The following is a 12,914-nucleotide window of genomic DNA, read 5'->3' on the forward strand; positions in this document are numbered from 1 at the left end:
AGCTAGAACAAGGTGTTTGTGGACACTCAAACCAACTCACTGTTGGTCGGATGAATGAATGAATGGTGGATCCTGGTGTGTGATTATATATACAAGAGCTTGATCTGACTTCAAGCCCTGTTTGCAAACTGGTCCATGTAAAAATTATTGCACAAGACATGAGCAGGTATTTGCTTCCATTTTGCTAGTTGACCATCTATTCTCTCTGTGGTTCTCTTTTGCTTAGCTTTTTTTTCCCTTTAAAGATTGCTTTTTAATTAATATGGAATAAAATTGATCTTCTAAAAAAGTATCATGTTCAACGAGTTTAGGCAAAGCGTGACTATGTAACATGGCTTGTTCTGATGTGAAAACTTTCTCCTCGTGGCAGGGCAGAGGGACCAGGGAAAGTTACAGATGAAAGAAGCCAGCATGCAGGGTAAGACTGGAAACCCTTTCAAATCAAATGGAGCCTGCTCGGGAAGAGCTCAGCTACACAGAGCTGTGGGAGTGGATGCTGTGTAACTGACCGGATTAAAGTAGCCCAGTTCTTTTGAGTGATTCCTTTCCCTCTGCTCTCTAGGCCCCTCCTGTTCTCAGAACAGGACAGCCTTTGCTGACTTAATAAATGGCCTCTACTTCCACCTCTCACTGTGTGTTCAGCCAGTTCTTTGCCATGGAACACAAAAGCCTGGAAGCTTCGCTGGGTCCTTTGGAACTCAGATTTATGCTATAACATTCCCTGAAAAGGTGTCCCTCAGGGTCTTGTGTCTCTTTCCTCGCCCACTCCCAGATCTGTCAACCCTGTGCCAGTTTTCTCTGCTTGGAAGTTCGGTCTGTTCTAAGATACAACTTGAATGAATTGATACTGTATTGATATTGTATGCTCTCATTCAGCCCACCTTCTTTTGCTTCTCAAAATATACGTAGCATCCATCCAGTTTGTTGTGTGTATCAGCAGATCAGTTTTATTCCTAAGTAGTACTACATTGGATGGACATATCACTACTTGTTGGTCCAGTTATCCATTGAAGGACATCTGGATTGGAGCGATAATGAATAAAATATTTCTGACATTTGTATTCTAGCTTTGTGTAAGTGTAAGTTTTTGTTTCATTTGGCAAAATTTTGATGGATGAGGTTCTAGGTATCAGGTATGTGCATGAGGTATCAGTGATCCCCAATATGTGGGGTGTGGTCCCTTTGGGCAAGCCAAATGACCCTTTCATAGGCATTTCCTAAGACCATAGGAAAACAGATATTTTAATGTTTAATGTTATGAAACATTACCTTTCATAACAGTAGCACAATTGCAGTGATAAAGTAGCAATGAAAATAATTTCATGATTGGGGATCACCGCAACATGAGGAATTTTATTAAAGGACCACAGTATTGCATCAGGAAGGTTAAGATAACCACTGTTATAGATTGAATATGAGGGAATAGCAAGAAGGGGGCCATCCTGAAAGCCAGGAATGGAGCCCTCACCAGAAAGCAACTGTGCTGGTAACTGAATTCTAGCTTCTAAAACCGTAAGGGATGTCTGTTCTTTAAGCTATTAGTTCTATGGTATTCTATTACAGCAGCTCCAAGTGGCTAAGGTAATACACATTTAATTTTATCTGAAGAAGCTTCCAAGCTGTTTCCCAAAGTTAGGGTACCATTTTACACCCTAACCAGCAGTGTACAGATGTTCCAAGTGCAGAGCTCGAGGGATGGCTCAGCAGCAAAGAGCACCTACTGCTTTGGAAGAGGCCCGAAGTTCTCTTCCCCACACCCAAAGGCTTGCCACCATCCGTAACTCCAGTTCTCGGGAGTGTGATGTCCTCACTGCTTCCATGGTTACCTGCCTGCACATGTTCATACATGCACGGGCCCATGAACATGCACCCCTGGGGGCATTCGATGTTGTGAAAATATCTCTTATAGTCTAAGAGCCTAGAATGGTGCTTTTGCTGGACCTCAGAGCCAGAGTTACTAGTACAACATGGGCTCGCTGAAGATGTAAGACTGCTAGCTTATTGTGTCTGCAGCCTGTGTGCTTAACCAGCTTCTAAAGGACATGTAACAGCCACGCCTGCCCGAGATTTCTCATGTAACCAACTTGGTAACCTAAGCTGATATATAGCTATAATCTTAAATTATGTGCTCCTCACTCAGAACTATGCATGTGTGTCATTTGCCAAAAGCAGCAAACACAGATGCTGAAAGCAACCTTCTAAAATTAATACCCACTGTAAATACTGAATGTAATATTTGGATATTGGTTAATAAACAATGATATTCACAGTACTGTTTGCTGTCTGGGTCAGTTGGGATTGGTTGGGAGCTGGTGACTTAATCCCTTGTTGAAGATGTCTGTAAAGTCTCCCACCCCTTACCCATGTGGTGCTTTCTGTACCGCTCAATAGCCTGGTACTATAGTATAGCATAGTACTGTACTACTGAATGTCAGAGCAAAGCTCTTTGTTAAAGACAGGCAGAGACAGACATAGGGATGCACACATTGGTGGGCATGGACAGACACACAGAGAGCACACAGTCGCAGACACAGGGACAGATTCACAAGGAGAACTCTAGGCAGGCACAGACTCACACACCATATAAACAGAGGACAGAAGACACAGGAGCAGAAAGTAGAGAATTCAGATCCAGACTCCCTCTTGGTGAGATGACTTCAGGGAAAAGTGCTTTTATTTCTTTCTTTAATGCGAGACCGATGTGTTTTTGGTGACTCAGGGTTCATCACTAGTGTGTTTAAACCATGTGTACCCCAAAGTAAATTATTTCTTTTAATCTTAAAAAACCTCCTTAAAGAAAAAAAAGTCAGTTGTTTAAAATTCTCATTAACACCTGGTATTACCTTTCTCATTTTCCTCTGAATGTAAAGTATTCTAATGGGTCTGTTGTCCTTTTAATTTGGATATCTCTAGTCACTAATGATGTTGATCTTTTCCTGCTTAATGGAGCTTGACACTCTCCCAAGCAGGTCCACTTGGCCTTTACTATATATAATGCGCGATGTGAAGCTCAGAGGCACAGAGAGCTGGGAAATGTTTATCCCAGTCAAGGATACAAGGCTAGGGTACCAGTGAGGACAACCAGAAAATACTGGCTTGTGTTACTGAAGGGATCAGAATGTGCTGATCTAAAATATGCCTCTTTGTCACGAGCAGCGCTCTGGGCTGAAAGCAACTGAAGATCAGTAGATGCAGGAAAACTTGGACTGTCTTTATCCTGCCTGAAAACCATGGTAAAACTCCCTGTGGGAGGTTTTCTTCTCGAGTTCTCTGCTGGCATAAACCCCACCCACCATTACTTTCTTTCTTGTTTCCTAATCACTTTCTCAACCCCACTCTCTTTTGTTACAAAGACATAATGGGACCCCAAGTTTCATGGGGTTAGTTATTGGGATGCTGTCTTTATTGCACTGCAATGGATAAATAAAATACTCAAAGCTTTTTGAGTTTTCCCCCCACTCCAAGTACCACGCTCTGTGTCCTTGTCTTTCCAGACAGAAGAATAAACACATCGAGCTGCTTTGACATTCTTCCTGCATTTCAGCTGTCGTCAGGACAAATTTCACAGATGAATTAGCTTCCTAGAGCTGTTGCAAGAAGTTACCATAAACGTGGTGGCTTAAAACAAAGATTATTCAACTCCAGATTGACAGCAGGGAAAACTGCATAGGTCCGAGTTCGGACCTCTGAATGTGGGTGACTTGGGCAGTCCGTGGGGTCACTGGCACCAGGATTTATCCCTACTGCTTGTTCTGGCTTTTTGGAGATCATTGCCTTTGGAGAGATATTTTGCTCAGCCTAGATATAGTGGGGAGGGCCTTGGTCCTGCCTCAGAGCAATGTGCTAGACTTTGTTGACTCCCCATGGGAAGCCTTACCTTCTCTGAGAAGTGGATGGCAAATTTTCTTAGTGCGTTGTATCTTCAGATCAAGAAGTTGGGACATGTGGAGTAACAAGACACTGAGTCTTAGGGACTTTGGTCCTGGGTTTCTTATCTTCTTTGTTTAAGGGCTTTCTGAGAGCATTTTGGCAGACATCATCTTCTGTAGAGATCAGAAAGTTTTGGGATTCTGCTAGTCCTTTTGGGCCCCAACCTCTGAAGCATCCTAGTATCTGCCAGTCCAGGAATAGCCAGACCACTCTCTTTTTTACAGTAACAAGGTTGAGAATACACAGATTGGATTCCACAGTGCATCCCTGAAAAGACCTGCACTTCTCAATAGTCCTCATTGGTGTAGACAGCAAGAATGCTCCTTACTTAACAGCAGGTGCACTCTGCTGTGGGTCAAAACCTTGTCTGGCATTCCTACTATGGATTCGAATCACATAAGCCTTCCACCTTCACCCGGAGTATCAGCAGCTGCTTCTGTGGTCACAGCTTCTCACAAGTGTGGAGCTGGCACTCAGCGTCCGCTTCAGCTGGTTTCTGACACAGGGTGGCTGCAAAGGAGTTATTCAGCTTCCCCACAATACAGCTGTTGCCTAGGAGAAAAAAAATCATAATCTTTTTCTTGTTGTTGTTTTATGATTGTATCTGAAACTATCTGATTTCCAAGTAGGTTCCAATTCTCGTGATGCTTTAGTCAGATTTCCACTGGAGTGACAAAATGCCAGAGATAGATCAAATCAAAGGGAGAATGGGTCCAGAAGTTTCAGGCTGTGGCTATCTGACCACCAGTTAGGTCTGTGAGATGTAGAAAATCATTGTGGGGAGCAGGGGCATGCAGTAAGGCAATGCTGTTCAAAGAGAGGAGAGAGGAGAAAGCATAGGATAGGAGAGAGAGAGAGAGAGAGAGAGAGAGAGAGAGAGAGAGAGAGAGAGAGAAGACACACACACACAGAGAATTGGTCTTTCCCAGGGATGCGGCTTCTAATACCAGTGGTCAGTCCTAGAAACATATACATACAAGCACAATAAACAGACCCAACAAGTGTTATTTAATTAAACAAAAAGAGGACATGAATTTGAGAGGGAATGGGATGTGGGAGCATGGGAGAGCTGGAGGGAGGAGGGGGGAAATAATATAACATTTTGATTAGAAATAATTCAAACAAGTTGCATACTTCCAATACACATTGGCACAAATACTGTCATTCAGAAGGGGGAGGCGGAGTCATGGAGAGGTAGGATCAGACCAAAAGCAAGATGAGAACTCAGTTAAGCAAATATTAAAAGCTGTACTTCCGTGACTAACAGCTGTACACATGATACTGGGATATGAGCTCCGAAGACTTGCAGCATTCCCCCTCCCCCACTTTTTTGGCAGGAGCCCACACATCTCTTTCTTCAGCTGGTTTTCCTTGCTGCCTGCAGAATTCTTGGGTAGACAGTCCAGGTTCCCGATCTTTCCTGGGCTTTGCAACGCAGGCTTGACTCCGGTCTCGCACATCGCCTCCTAGAGGCTGGCTGCAAGGCTCTGGTTCTGCCACAGGCCGCCGAGACTCCCAAAGCCTCTTTCAGAACTTCCCTGTGAACCCATGACTCACACATTCTGCATCCAGGCGAAACCAGAATCAAATGGGGCAATTCAATTTCTGGGGCCGATTTTAGCAGTAGCCGGCTCTACTTGGAGCTGACTACAGCAGCCTCCAAGTGCCTAGACAGCAAAACATGGGGAAACAAAACCAGGGAAATGATTTGCTGGGCGGCTCAGAGGGAGAACGGTGTACCACAGGGCTCTCTTTTCACCAAAACCTTAAACCTGAGAACCTGGCTGGGTCTTGCTGATTCCCGACATGCCCTGAGGCATCTTTTCTAATGTTACGCTGCAAAGTAAAAAGCTCCTTTTTGCTTGGCACAGATGTACAAAATGTCTATTGGTTATTTTCATGCCCATTATTCCCCCTAACCCCCTCCTACCCTCCTCATGCCTTTCCACTTTCATGTCCTGTTTTGATCAGTGCCACTAGCATGAGCATGCTGGCTTTTTTGGCTGTTGTCAAATGTCGCTAATTTCTTAAGCAGGCAAACGTTCCTCGGCTACAACTTTAAAACTATTATGATCTAATTATCAGCTATTTCCCACGGGGCCCATGCCTTAACAGTCTCGTCTCCAGCTAGTTACTGAAAACTTCATGGGTAGGATCTCCTGCAGAAGGTTAAATGTTTCTATAGATCCTGGGAATCTTGTCTCTGGCCCTTCCTGTCCCTTATGAAGTGAAGAATTCCTCTACCACACACTTTTACCACCTCTGTGTTCTGTGCAGTTGCAGGGAGCCAAGCACCCATGGAAACCCCAAGACCATGCATGAGCGGTCGGTCTTCCTTTAAGTCATCTGTGGTCACAACTCTGATCCTTTCCGGGGTCGTGACCCTTTCACAGGGGTCTCATATCATATATTTACAGTATGATTTATAACCATAGAAAAACTGTCAGTATGAAGTAGCAACAAAAATAATTTTATGGTTGAAGGTCATCACATGAGGAACTATATTAAAGGGTCACAGCATTAGGAAGGTTAGAACCATTGCTTGAAGTTATTGTCTCGTCCCCCAAAGACCTTGTTTCTGGCTGAAACCATATCAGCCAGTCTCTGCCGTCCTCATTCCTGTCTGCGTTCTGGGCTTCGGATCCCACCTCACCTGCCATTAAACAGCGCTCGCAGAGGTCGGGGCTCTCTCTAGTTCCTCTAAAACTTCCCTCGCTCATCCCATTGATTCCAGCTGACCTCACTTCTTGGTACCAGGTTTTCTCTGTCAGTCAGGTTTCTGCCACTGCCTCAAAGCAATGGCGCTAGGTCCGTGTAAAGAGGACATGCTCATTTTGGTCCTTGGTTCCCGGGGTTTCAGCCCACAGTTTCTTGAACACGTTACTATGGTAAGGTAGAATCATGTTGAGAGAATGTGGTTAATGAAAGGCACTAACTTCTTGGTGGGAACGCGTTTCAGAGAGTGAGGAATGGGCTTGAGTACTGATAGCCTGCCCTTTTAAAGGCACCCCCAGAGAGGTACCTTACTTCCCACTCAGCCCCGCCTCCCAAGGTTTTCACTGCTTTCCAAGAAAACAATCAACAGGGGAATCAAGTTTCCAATAAATGAGCTTTCCAAGGTATTTAAGATCCAAATCGTAAGGCATGAAGATCAGGGGATGTTTCAACTTCTCAAGGAAAGATACAATCCTCAAGACAAAAGTAGCTAGCTCCTTTTCTCTGTAACACTTCCTGGGTTCTCCATTCACCCAACTATGCGTTAGGGGTTTAAGCTTAATCTCTTAGGGGTTTTCTCACACTATTTATTTATTTATTTTTATTTAGTGTTTATAAGTCTTTCCTTCCTCCCTCCCTCTCTCCTTCCTTTTCTTTCTTCCTTCCTTCCTTCCTTCCTTTCTTTCTTTCTTTCTTTCTTTCTTCTCCCCCCCCCTTTTTTTTGTCTGTATCCATGGAGGCCAGAAGAGGGTATCAGACTCTCTGGAACCAGAGCTACAGGTGTCAGATGACTGCTAGGAACCCAGCCCAGGTCCTTTGGAAAAGCAACCAGTTCTCTTAAGAGCTGTGTCCTTTCAAGTACTTTTTCCATGCTCAGTAAGATGGTGATGAGCCAGGGAAATGGCATGAGGCTAGTGGCACTTACTCTACAGGATCTGTGACTTGCTTGGCCTGCTTCTAATCCATGGTCTCTCTCTCTCTCTCTCTCTCTCTCTCTCTCTCTCTCTCTCTCTCTCTCTCTCTGTGTGTGTGTGTGTGTGTGTGTGTGTGTGTGAATGTCTTCAAATGGTCATGCGTTCATGAAATTTGCAATAGCACGATATTTGACAAGTTAAAAGGAGTGACTCTTTTCATCTTGGCTTCCTTTCTGTTTCTATTTTCCTTGTGTTGGCATTGGGAGTGGTCCCGAGTAGCTTTATACTTGGCTTAATGACATTTGTGTAGGGAATGCATTTAGCGTGGGTTAAATGGGGTATATTTATGTGGTCTCTGTCAGGCAATTTCACATATGGCTGAGTTATGAATAGCCACCATGCTGAGGGAAGACTTCCAGGAATTTTCCCAAGCCCACGGGGTTGATGTGCCTGATGTCAAGACAAAAATGTGCAGAGCCAGAGAAAGCATGGGCAATTTGTACCAGCGTGGGGACTATGTGGGGAGCAGAAGAAACACAGGGCTGGAAACACATAAAGCCAGAGGCTAGTCTGTGGGAAACTCTTCCACTCATCAAAGTAAAGGACTGGGTTTCCAATGATGCCTGTTCCAAAGTGCATTTCTTCCTAGTAAGGGCCAACTCTGGCAGGGCAATATATATGATGAGTTCACCCTATTTATGCTCTGGGTTTTCATAGTATTTGCATGAGTTAAGATGTGTAGGGTGGTGATGTAACTCAGTTGTCCTTAGGGTTTCTATTGCTGTGAAGAGACACCATGACCAAGGCAACTCTTACAAAGGAAAACATTTAATTGGTGTGGCTTACAGTTTCAGACTTTCAGTCCATTATTACCACGACAGGGAGCATGGTTATAGGCAGATACGTTGCTATGCTGTGGGACAATGGTGTTACCCTGTAAAGATTTGTTTCTTGTACTTGTTTAATAAACACTGATTGGCCAGTAGCCAGGCAAGAAGTATAGGCGGGGTGACCAGGCAGGAAGTAGAAGTGGGGCAATGAATGAGAATTCTGGAAAGAGGGAAGTTTCAGTCCACAGTCATGACCCCTAGCAATGCTGCAGCTTAGGTTCTTAAGAAGCATTTAGCATTTAAGAAGCAATCCTGGTCAGAAAAGGATTACAGAAATGCAATAAGGACAGATTCTGACATAAAAGACCTCTAAATGAGATACTATGTGTTTAAAAGATGTACATAGGCTTGGGAGAGAGAAGAAAAAGGGTACAGAGAGTTAGAAAAAGAAATAAATCATTAAAAATAAAGCAAAGACTTTAAAAAGACAGAGTACAGACAGTCATAGATTAAAGGAGCAAAGATAATAAAATAAATATTAAAAGTAATAGAGTAAAAAATCATAAGCCATGTCAACATGGAAAATACACAGAGAGTCTGGATTATGTATATTGTTGTGTTTTCTTTGAATTTTTTGATTGCAGAGAGACATTTGATTCTGGAGGATTGCTAAACTAAACCAACATAAATATTTTAAAGGTATCTTGTTTTCAAATTTGGGTCTAAGAATATGTTGCTTTGGAAAAGAGGTTCTTATTTTGTTTCCACAGAAGATGAGAACATATAGAATCCTCCTAGACTAATGCGGTTTGATGGACCAAGATCCCCTGAAATGTCACAATGAATACCCCCCAAAATATTTTGCCCAATAAAAACCAAGAAGCAGTTTGGAGAGAACTACATCTGTATTTCCAAATATTATTTATAAATATTTCTTTACATTTAAAGAAGGATATGCTATAGAGATTTGTATTGGTATGAATCTTGGTCTATTGATACAAACTTAAGGTCAATTTTTTCATATGTATATATCTGCTCATGATTAAGGTATTGTGTTTATACAAGTTATTTAAAAATGTAATGTATAATTAAGAAATATAGGTTAATAGATAATCATCTATAAATGATCAAGCTTGTTAGTTAGGTTTTTTTAGATATATAGAGATATATTTCAGATAGGTATTCTTTAGATCTTCCAAAGACTACAGAATATGGCATTTAAAATGTTTGAATAACTTGGATTTTTCATGACAATGAAATACATCTGCTCCTGGAAGCACCAAACTACTTCAAGAGGAAGATGGGCATCGAAGAGGCTCCTTATGGAGTTTGCTAGCCATTTGGGCAAGAAACTGTTCTTGCCTGGGCTGCTTGATGAACTGGACATGCAGGAGCCACAGAGAAATGACTGCTGAACTTCCCTAAAGGTGAGACTGTCCCTCAGGGTTCCTGCTTCATGAAAGAGTCTGTCAGACATTCTGCAGGACACAGAAGGAAATTACTGACAAATTGTCAATATAGGTGGAACTGTCTTTGAAATTTCCTGCTTTGTGGATACTATTGGCCTGTAGGATGAAGATGAATGCCTACAACATTACAGAAAAACTTTGGGTGACTGTCCAGGCAGAAAGATGTCTCTGTCAATTCTAGAGTTTTGGAAGTTGCTTATAATGTACTTCCTGTTTACTTAGGAAATATTATATCCTTCTGGAGTCTTTGATGGAGTTGAAGAATATATAGTTTTCCTTAGTTATGATAAAAGATAAAATAGATATAAATATTATAACTGTAATTGTTGCTTGATACCTGTTTTGTTATATGTAATTTTACTATGTTAAAGTTAAAACTTTCCTTTTTATTTAAACAGAAAAGGGGAGGTGATGTGGGATTCCCCTCTGTATGTTGTGAATACCATTGGCTAATGAAGAAACTGCTTTGAGCCTATAGCAGAGCAGGACACAACATAATTTTGTCACAAACTCAGAAGTTGTCGTCAAGATTATATACAGAATTAGACAAGCTGAAAACTCTCAGTGACACATTGCGTGGGTTCATTCGTAACTGTAAGTTCTTAAAACCATGGTTACAAATCCATTATTAAATAAGTGGGATTTTTTTTTAAAAAAATAAAACTTTTTGTCTATTTCCTTGTGGATTTCACATCATGAGCCTCAATCCCACTCAATCTCTGTTCCTTCATTACCACCCTCTGCCTTTGCAACCTGCCACCCAAATAAATAAAATAAATTTTAAAAAATGACCCAAACAAAAATCAGTCTCCTTGTGGAACCTGTAGTGTGCCGCAGTGTCGCACAGTGTAGCCTTTAGCCTGCTCATCTTCACTTGTTCATTGGTCTGGTTCGAGGCTTTTGCCTTCTGCTACACTATCTATACTGGATCCTCATCGGGACTCCTCATGGATATCCTGTTGTTGCCCTGTATCGTGAAGAGCCTGCAGCTTTGGATCTGCAGGGCCGGCTTTTTATATACTCTTAACAGTTCATACATACATGGGGTAGATGTTAGGATGGGCCAACCCAGTCCTGGATCTAGACCTGGCAGGTAGCTGAGCTGGTCATCCACCAGCTCTCTCCCATACTCACCACCAGGGTGAGCTCTTTGGCTACAGGCAGCAAGGGGAGGGGCCAGGTCTCCCGCTCTCACACCCTGGAGGCTCACTGGCACCCACACCATAGGGGCTAGCTCTACTGTGCTGCCCAGGGGAGATGCAAGGCCCCGTTCTCTACTGTGCTGCGGCTGGTGAGGGGCAGGACCTCTGTCACGCTCATGACTCTGGGGCTTTGCCTACCACAGATGGGGAGGGGGAGATGGGGATGGGATCTTTCCCTCACCCATACCACAGCACGGCAGACAAAGGGGGACGGGTGGGACCAGCTCTCCCACTCTAATGACCTCTGGGGCAGCTCACTCACCCCCAACCCCAGGGTCAGCCCTACTGGGCTGCCTAGGCTGCCCAATCTCTTCTGAGATGTTTTTCTTAAAATATATTTTTCATATATTTCATATATTTTTGTTTCCATATATTTTTCATATATTTTTTGTTTTCATATATTTTTCACTTAAAGCTTATGAATCACTTCCTAATGGGTTTCTGACCATTTACTTACTTGTTTGTTTGTCTGCTTGTTTGAAGAGACAGTTTGGCGGGGGTCCTTTATTTACATCTCCCTACTGTCCCCCATAAATGGCTGTGGATCTCAAATGGACAGCATTAGGTCCACATGTGAGGGCAAAGGCAGTTTTGACAAACTTTAAAAATTCCTTCTATCAACAAATACCGGATGTGGAATCTGCCCTATCAGAGCTCATCCCCAGCGTCTTTGGAACTCTTAAATAGCTAGAAGTCTTTAGGGTCTGCCGGAAGTAATGACACCACTGGTTAAGGAAGAAACAAGCTGTCTAAAATGCGCCTACTCACAGCACAGGCGCGGCAGCCACCATTCTGTCTTCTGAGGGCTGTGTCACTCCGTCAAGCAGTACACAAAAGCAGCCTTCTGGGCTTACAGTCCAGCAAGGGATCAGTTAGCACCATGTCCGATGGATTCCGTTTGTTCTGTTTACAGTTCTTGCGCAATGTCAGGACTCTGTGTTCCCTTTCTGATAACTGTGCAACAGCAGCCCCGCTGGGGAGATCCAGGAGTGACTTCCCGGCTCCGTGCCAGCCTTTCCTCCTGGCTGACATCTTTTGCTACCCGCGGTGAGATCTGTAGGCAGACTGCAGAGGAAAAAAAGAAGTGGTCAGACAGACCCGGGCTAGAGTCTCCCGTTGTCATTTACTTTGTGCTTATTTAATCTGACTCTTAATTCACTTTGTTTTCTTCTGTAAAGCCAAAATGATTTAGTCTTTGTAGCATCATTGCAAAGGTTGAGCAAGACAGTGTGTGTTATCACTCAGCACAATGCCCTAGTAATATCAATCCTCTAACAAGTGGGGTTATTATTCCCCTAAGAGCCAGAAGGGAGTGAGCAGCATACTTTATATCTTAAACAATATCTGTGGACGGCTTTACCGTGCAGGTACGATGAGAGAGTCGGCGCCTTTCTTTCTCATGCTAACCTTTTCCTAGGTAAGGAAGGGTCCCTGAGTGAGGATTGCTCACTTTCACTTCACGAGTCTGGCGGGGATTTACTCTTCCCTGTAATTACAGCACCTACCCTAGACTTCTTGGGAAGCTTGCCAAGTTCCTCACATTTTTGCCACAGAAGGCAAAATTCACCAGAAGCATGTACTTCCCTTTTCTCAGGAGCGGTTACTTTCCTCAGTCACCAGGAAGTCCCGCCCACTGCCAGCTGCTCGGAGCCTGCACGTACGTAAACGTGTGTGGCTGTGTGTATCCCACGGTGACATCAAAGGGCAAGCGTGTGAAGCAACGGAGAAGGCTTTTTGCAGCATTGCCTGGAACTCTCGCTAAGCGTTTCCCCTAAGCTCCTTGGTGACGTTCCTCCTGCCAGCTCAAGCTAGTCCCTGTGGCACAGTGATCTTCCTGCATCCGTGAGCAGTACA

The 12,914-nt window shown here is 43.5% G+C and overlaps 1 long non-coding RNA gene across 1 annotated transcript; it reads right to left on the reverse strand.

Annotated features, from left to right (window-relative positions):
* Nucleotides 1-3,386: 3,386 nt before the first annotated feature.
* On the reverse strand, nucleotides 3,387-12,647 carry LOC142856912 (uncharacterized). The gene is made up of 3 exons (XR_012911741.1): nucleotides 12,566-12,647; nucleotides 11,829-12,125; nucleotides 3,387-4,482 (listed from the first exon to the last, which is right to left on the reverse strand). It is a non-coding gene; the product is annotated as an uncharacterized LOC142856912 (long non-coding RNA).
* Between the last annotated feature and the right edge of the window lie 267 nt (nucleotides 12,648-12,914).

This window comes from Microtus pennsylvanicus, chromosome 9, assembly GCF_037038515.1.
Source record: "Microtus pennsylvanicus isolate mMicPen1 chromosome 9, mMicPen1.hap1, whole genome shotgun sequence".
Taxonomy (NCBI): Eukaryota; Metazoa; Chordata; class Mammalia; order Rodentia; family Cricetidae; genus Microtus; species Microtus pennsylvanicus.